This window comes from Vicia villosa, linkage group LG3 (assembly GCF_029867415.1).
Source record: "Vicia villosa cultivar HV-30 ecotype Madison, WI linkage group LG3, Vvil1.0, whole genome shotgun sequence".
Lineage (NCBI taxonomy): Eukaryota > Viridiplantae > Streptophyta > Magnoliopsida > Fabales > Fabaceae > Vicia > Vicia villosa.
The window spans coordinates 146,553,649-146,562,263 of record NC_081182.1 but is presented as its reverse complement, the minus strand read 5'-3'; the positions used below and the strand labels follow the sequence as shown (position 1 = coordinate 146,562,263).

General features: G+C 32.5%; 1 long non-coding RNA gene across 1 annotated transcript; it reads right to left on the bottom strand.

Moving 5' to 3' along the window:
- Positions 1 to 4,370: 4,370 nt before the first annotated feature.
- On the bottom strand, positions 4,371 to 7,100 carry LOC131656778 (uncharacterized). The gene is made up of 4 exons (XR_009300291.1): positions 6,725 to 7,100; positions 5,939 to 6,022; positions 5,213 to 5,298; positions 4,371 to 4,645 (listed from the first exon to the last, which is right to left on the bottom strand). It is a non-coding gene; the product is annotated as an uncharacterized LOC131656778 (long non-coding RNA).
- Positions 7,101 to 8,615: the final 1,515 nt, after the last annotated feature.

The window sequence follows — 8,615 nt, the reverse complement described above, 5'->3', positions numbered from 1 at the left end:
AGGAAGGATTATTGGCAAAAGAAAAGTTGGTAACCACCTTTCACATCCATTGAAGATGTTCTTTATGTTGAAGGACTAAAGCATAATATTCTTAGCATTAGCCAACTTTGTGACAAAGGCTTCAAGATCAAATTTACTAAATAGGAATGCTTGATTATTGATGAAGTCACCAATGAGGTAAAACTCAAAGGTACAAGAATAAATAACATTTTTATGATTTCTTTAAATGATCTATCTTTGAAAGTAAAATGTATTTTGGAAAACAATAATAATGAATCATGGTTATAGCATAAAAAAGCAGCCCATATTCATATGGATCATTTAAATAAATTAACCAAACATGATCTTGTTGTTGGCTTACCTAAGATAAAGTTTATCAAAGATAAATTATGTGATGCTTGTCAAAAGGGAAAACAAACCAAATCATCTTTCAAACCAAAGAATGTGGTGTCTACTACAAGACCACTACAATTGTTGCATATGGATTTATTTGGTCCATCAAGAACAAGAAGCTTCGAAGGTAATGTATACGCTTTAGTTATTGTTGATGATTTTTCTAGATATTCTTGGACTTTGTTTCTTGTGCAGAAAAGTGATGCTTTTAAAGCCATTAAAAAGTATGCAAAACAAATCCAAAATGAAAAGTCACTAAAGATTGTATCCATAAGAAGTGATCATGGTGGAGAATTTCAAAATGCATCATTTAAAATTTTTTATGAAGAACATGGTATCTCTCATAATTTTTCAGCACCAAGAACTCCACAACAAAATGGAGTAGTTGAAAGAAAGAATAGGTTTCTAGTGGAACTTGCAAGAACAATGCTTAGTGATGCAAATCTTCCTAAATATTTTTGGGCGGATGCGGTTAGCATGGCATGTTATGTTGGAAATTGAGTAATCATTAGACCTATCTTAAAGAAGACTCCATATGAACTCTTCAAAGGAAGAAAGCCAAACATTGCTCACTTTCACATTTTTGGATGCAAGTGTTTTATTCTCAACAATGATAAAGACAATCTTGTTAAGTTTGATGAGAAATCCGAAGAAGGTATATTTCTTGGTTATTCTCTTTCTAGTAAAGCATATAGAATTTATAATAAAAGAACTTTAACTATTGAAGAATCCATGCATGTATCCTTTGATGAGTCTAACACCTCTAAGGAGGAAATAGTTGTTTGTAATGATGATGATCCTTTAGATTTACCCCCGGAAGAACTTTCAAATGATAAAATTATGAAGGCACCAGAAAATCAACAAGAAAGTGTACAATAAGAATCAGACACCAATGATCTACCAAAAGAATGGAGAACTCATAGAGACCATCCTATTGATAAAATTATTGGTGATATTAGCCAAGGAGTTTCAACAAGATTAAATCTTAAAGATGCTTGCTTACACATGGCTTTTGTTTCTCAAATCGAACCTTCCAAAGTTGATGAAGCATCAGGAGACGATCAATGGATAAATGCAATACAAGAGGAGTTAAATCAATTCGAGAGAAATCAAGTTTGGGAACATGTTCCTAGACCAATTCGACGAGATCTTGGAATTTTAGATGAAGGTGATATTTAATTATTTCTTCATTACCATAAATCAAAGGTACACCTCTCTAAAATTTTTGTGTCAAAAAATGCATTATTTATGTTCTTGTATAATGTTTTCTTATAAGTGTTTATTATATATGTTTTCTTTTCATAAAGATAAAAATCTTGGCTTTTTCTAACTGGGAACCCGGTTCCCATATATGGAGGAACCGGTTCCCCATACTAAAAACCAGAGGCGTGACTTCTTTTTAAATCCAGGAACCGGGTTCCATGTAGTGAGGAACCGGTTCCCACGACTCTGTTCAGCAAAAACGCCTTTGTTTTAAATTTGTCACGTGTGGCTTATTTTTTCTTTTACCATTTGTTTTATTTTCTTTTTATTTGTTATAACATAATTGTGTTTTAAAGTGCTTTTATGTTTCTACCTCATCTTTCATTCTCATTCAACTTCATCTTCTCTCTTCCAAAAACCTTTCCACCTCCATTGTCAAACCTCCATAAAAGCTCCACTATCTCATTTTCTTCAACAAATCTTAAATACCCACTACCTAAAACTCCATTATAAACACTTTTCCCTTCATATCTCTTACTCACAACTTCCTCATATCTCCAAATTCGAAAATCCCAAACCAAACCCTAACTTTCTTTTTTCTTCAAAATCACTCATGGGTCCTAAGAGAACAACAAGGTCAGGAAAGGGAAAGGACAAGATGGTGGAATCAAGTGCTCATCCTCAAACCATCAAAGAGACAAGACTCACTTTCAAGAACCGGAATAGGAGTCTCCTTTCGACTAAGTATGGTAAGCTTCATGACTTTCCTACTCATAGTTTTAATTTCCCTGCTAGGATAGTCACTGCTAGAGTAGCAAATTTTGTAGCTGACCATGGTGAATATTACCCGAATTTGGTTAGAGAGTTTTATCAAAATCTGAATTTAACCCCTGATGAGTTTGGTGATGTTACTTTAACATCCCATGTGCTGAATAAGGACATCACTCTTGATGTAGAGGAGTTTGGAACTCTTTTAGGGATTCCTCGTGAAGGTGTATTATTGATTCAAGGGAGTGTTTGGAGACTTGGTTACCGTATAACAAAATTGAGACTTTTGTCGACATGTGTAGGCCAAATCAGCGGAATACTGCTCGTCAACAACTTGCTACTAAGTTTAATATGTTTGGTTCAAATCTTTCTGTAAGTGATAGGATGCTACACCTTATCATTGCATATGTCTTATTTCCAAAAAATTCTAACCACTCCCGTGTCAATGAATTTGAACTTATGGTGTTGCATGCTTTAAGGTCAAGTATTGATGTTAATTGGTCATTATCTATGATGTATGTATCATATGCAACTCATGAACTCTCTTAGTGGTGGTTTACCTTATGCACGAGCTATTTCTCACATTATCCGGAATGCTAAGATTCCTCTTCAAAGGGAACCTAAGAAAATCCAGGGAGATGATGTGGCTATATCCACCACCACTGCTCTTAAGAATATCAGAATTATCGTTGATGCAAGAGGTCACTATCACTATAAGGAAGACTTTGAACATACCGTCCCCTTGGTTCCTCAAGCTCCTGAAGGTGGGTACACTTTGGAAATGTTATTTAATCAAATGCATCTCTTAAAAACTACTATGGATGGTCATCTTCTTTTGCATCAACAAGAACATGCTTCTTTGAGAAAACAACTCAGTGATGTCCAAAAGACCCAGAGGGTTATTCTTGATCACTTTGAGAATGATGGTGATAAAAAGGAAAGTGGTGACAGAAGTGGAGAAGAACGTGAAGACATGAATGAAAGTGATTGATAATGTCTTTTATTTCTATGTTATGTTCTTATTGTTCTTTATGTTTTTATGTTCATCTAGATAATGTTCCTTTTATGCCTCATGATGTTTAGGCTAAATATTTGTTCTTGTTGTAATCGTTCAAACTCCGTATTGTTCCGTACTTATTGTCTCGTTTAATCTATGTGTGTTATGTTAATCCATTTGTGTTATGTTTCATATTTGCTATATTGTTTCATTTTCATTTTTATCTCTCTTTTTCCCCATCCTTTTTTATAATAACAAAAGGGGAGAAGAATATGCATGTTTGTTGTTGTTTTGTTAAACAAATGCAGACCATAACTAAATATCAAATGAACTCACTCCATTTACCAAATAGAAATCATGGATTTAGGGGGACTCATTAACATAGGGGGAGCTTTGCATTTCAACAAATTTCAAACACAAAACAACATTTCAATAACATTTCAAGACTTGGTTGTCATCATCGAAAAGGGGCACTACAAGAAAATTAATAGATTGCGACGGTTATTTTGACTTATTACGACGGTTAAAACCGCCACAATTTACAATCCACGACGGTTGCAGTACCGTCGCAGAATCGTGTGTCCCCAACCTATTTTGCGACGGTTTAAAAAACTGTCGTGCAAACTGTCGTTAGTCTTATTGCGGTGGTTTTAACCGTCGCGAAGTCTAAATACAATGTGTATTTTTTAAAACTAACTACAAGGGGTTTATAACCCCCGCTAAATATATTAATTTTAAAAATATATATATGGTGCCCATTGTGGCTATTAAATTCGAAACGAGACATTCAAAATATCTTTAAAACTCATATTTAGTAGTTTATATTTTCTTGTAAATATGTGTAGTAATACTTGTTACACATTTGCATATGAATAATAAATAAAAATTATTTATAGGGAAATAGGTATATAAACATATTTCAAGAATAGTGTTAGTTAATGATTAACCTTGTGATTGATATTTGATACTTCAAGTAAATAGAAATCTAAAATTAATCTTAGAACTAAATGAAACATGGAAGATTAGAGATTTCATTTTCTCTATGAACTCATATACATTACAAAGATAAATCATTGAGAAGTTTGTTGAATCTAACAAAGACAACTTGTCCTAAAAGTAATAAGCCAAAACTTTAGTGATGTTGAAGAAACATATTGAATCCATGTTGTGACAGAATAAAAGAGTATTACAGCCTCCTTGCTTCACACTTGAATCTAGATATGATTCCACCCTGCTTCACACTTGAATCTATAGATATTATTTCACCTCCATCTTTAAAAGAAACTGGAAAAAGACCAAGACAATATAACACACAACCTTCATGATAATAAAAACAAAACACATTGTAATCTATAGCTATGATCCATTGATTTATTTATAAAAAATGAAGTCATTAGCTGTACGTGGATGCTACTAATGTTTGTATTAGTTGTACGTGGATGCTTTTAACTTTCAATAACATTAATTAGTTTTTTAAGAACATTCTAAATTTTAATGAAAATGGATTATGTTTGTTTCATTAGACTGACCATCAAAAGAAAAAAATATAGATATTAATTATATAATATGTTCAAGTGCATTTCTCTAGGCAGTAGAAGCAGGCTTTGTAATGAGTTTTCTAATCAAATAAATATTTGAAAATAAATTATGACATATACATATTTTAATACAACCTACTCAACTTGGAAAACTTTAGCTGTCTCAACCTCAACCCTCTCTTCTTTTTCATTTCTATTTATTTTACTAATATCATGTAATTAAATACATCTTCAACTTGTATCCACATAATGAAAGAAATCAAATCTTTATATGCAGTGGAGAATATAGTTCCATGTGGAAAGAAAAACTTACATGGCTTGGTGGAATATGTTTACCACTCAAGAGATCAAGCAATAGAGTTCCAAAACTGTAAACCACACTCTCTGCTGTCACTCTACCTGCACACCAAATGGAGAAAAGAGAAACAGTCATGTACCAATACTTGTAATTCAATTATAAAACTTCTATTTCTTTAGTAAATAGGTACTTTTAAATATTCACAAGTACAATTCAAGAAAAACCAAAAAATGAACAGAACTGCGTTGAGAAGATTGATCTGTGACTTACAATGAACTCAACAGTCTGGATTGTCGGTCAATAATAACAATATAGTACAATCAGGATCACAAAGAATCGGCTAAATTCAAACAAGTATAGCCTAATCAGGTGTAAAATCACAAAATGAGTTAACGAAGGCTAGTGTTTACTCTTCTAAATACGAGTTAACAAACATAGAGAGAAATTATTTAAGAGAGAATGGTAATAGAGGATTTAATATTGATTTGATTGTGAGAGAAATAAACTGAAGAGGATATGCAATTTCCAACAGAACCAAACAACGTAATTTTTACAAAATCTATTGTGAAATTGATCCAGACAGAAAGAAGGTATCAAAACAAAACACTAAAATTTCATTAAAAATCTCATTAAGGCATATCATAATTCATAGATCACAGTTCATATTGTAAATTACACAAAAATAATATAAATGTATTGAGTTGACCTCTTTGTATATTATCATGGAACAGTATTATTTACCTTCAGATTTTGCAGCTCTGAGTATCAGACAACAACCCAAGATGTCATTAGCTACAGAAAATATGTTGTGTTGTGAATGATTACCTACAAAAGCATAAACAAAAAACAATCGGTACTACTATTTCGATGGAGCTAGCAGCAATGCTTCAGCGTGAGCTTTGAAACAAATAATTGGTATTTTGAAGGAATAATATCAAGATGGTAAATTATTTGAAGAACATATCGCTCAGAGAAAAAGTAAGATAAAACTTTTTTTGTATATTTCATAAGCTAAAGTTATGAATACAAGAGAAACTATAGCATGGGATTCATAGTGAAGTAGTCTAACTGATTACAGAACCATCTAGTTTTACTTGAGTTAAGTCCTCAACTGAACTCTAACACAATTTCGTATTATATTACTCAATTCTCCAAACGATCCAATTTCCACACATACAAAACTGTGAAAGAACAGTTAAACAACACACTTGTATTAATTTTTAGGGAATGGAGAGCTTTTAGACATATGGTTAAACAACACCATGAAACTTACTTTACACACCAACAAAACTAAGAAAGAACTGGAGATTTAATTGGAGAACAAAATTCAATTACTAAAAAAAAACTTCAATTCAAAGGTTTTAAACCCTAAATCCCCAAATACCAGAAGAATCGATTGAAACTAAAAGCTTCAACTCAAATGTTTTAAACCCTAAATCCCCAAATACCAGAAGAATCGATTGAAAAAAGGCTTCAATTTGAAGGTTTTAACCTTATGAAAGAAACTTAGGGTTTGAGAACACAAACCTGTTAAGCTTTATGGTGATGGTGGTTGCTTTGACGACGTGAGTGGCTGAGAGAGGAAGAAGTTCCTTTGACGTGAGTGTGCTTCTTTTTCTCCAAGGGCGTGTGTTTATGAATAAGAGAATAAAAAAATTAAAAATTAGGATATGAAGAGTTTTAGAGCGAATTGAGATAAGGGAAGACGACGGATGGCTATCACCGTCGCAACCTTGTAATTGGGTGAAGCGTTTGGGGTGGCGACAGGTGCTCCAACTGTCGTAACTTGAATTTTTTAGAAATAGACGGGGACGGTTGATTTACCGTCGTGATATTTTAGCGTGTTTTGAGATGAAGGTGGCGACAGGTGCTCTAACGGTCGTGACTTGGTATTTTCAACAATTTTTTTTTATGTTAAAAGTAAGAGAAATAAACTCCCAAACTATAGCCTTTTAGTTTACAAAACCGTGCACTTGTTGCTTGGAAAGTTACTTTTTCCATTCAAATTATTAAAAAATACAGTTATTTAATTTATTTTAATAGAAGTTGAAAGGTAATTATGAAATAAATTATGGTCAATCTAAAATTCTCTAATCCATTTATTTATAGTTATAGATGTTAACTCTTGTTTTTTAGGGGCGACGGTTGTTGTACCGTCGTAATATTTAATAATTCTTTTAAAATGTAAGGGCGGTAGAAATATACAGTCGTGATACGCGTCTTAATATTAGAGTTATGACAGTTATCAAGTAACTGTCGCAATTTTTGTGTCGTAAAAACATGATTTTCCGTACTTATTGTCTCGTTTAATCTATGTGTGTTATGTTAATCCATTTGTGTTATGTTTCATATTTGCTATATTGTTTCATTTTCATTTTTATCTCTCTTTTTCCCCATCCTTTTTTATAATAACAAAAGGGGAGAAGAATATGCATGTTTGTTGTTGTTTTGTTAAACAAATGCAGGCCATAACTAAATATCAAATGAACTCACTCCATTTACCAAATAGAAATCATGGATTTAGGGGGACTCATTAACATAGGGGGAGCTTTGCATTTCAACAAATTTCAAACACAAAACAACATTTCAATAACATTTCAAGACTTGGTTGTCATCATCGAAAAGGGGGAGAATGTAATTACAAAGCTTCTCAATTAAATATCAAATCACTTGGTTTTGATGAAGACAACTTGGATATCAGCTTTTATGAAGGATGAGCAAAAAGAATGTCAAGTCTTAGGAAAATTCTTACCATTTGAAGTCTTGAAGAAATTGTGAAGATGTAGTGAGAATCAAGCCAAAATATCAAAGGTATATATAATTCTCACTTTAGCATTTAAATGTTCACAATATATATTACATGCATATCATAAAATTGCCATAATTTTCATTCTTAGAAAAATCCTTTTTAAAACATCTTTGAAAAATAAAAGTGTGTTGAAAGCTTGCAGGAACCGGTTCCTCCCCTACTGGGAACCGGGTTCCAGTCTTATACAAAAATTACTCTTCTAGTTTTTCAACCAGGAACCGGGTTTTCCCCCCATGGGAACCGGTTCCTACGTTATCTTTTTTGAATTTTTTCTTTGCAACAGTCATCAGGAACCGGTTTGGCATAGGTGGGAACCGGTTCCTACTGAACCAGTACCACTTATAACTTTGTTTTTCAAACAGAATTTTAATGAGATTGTTTCATAATTGCATGGCATCTTTTCACACTAAAAGGCATGTTTGAAAAGGCATATTGCACATTATAAATACTGCATAATTATTTTAATTCAAATTACCTTCTTCATTAACAATTCATAAGCATTAAAATTCTTCATCTTTCAAACTTTTAAGTGTTCATACAAACCAGAATTTTTGTGAAACTTGTCATACACATTTTCTTTGAGAAATCATTAAAAGTTTCATACATATA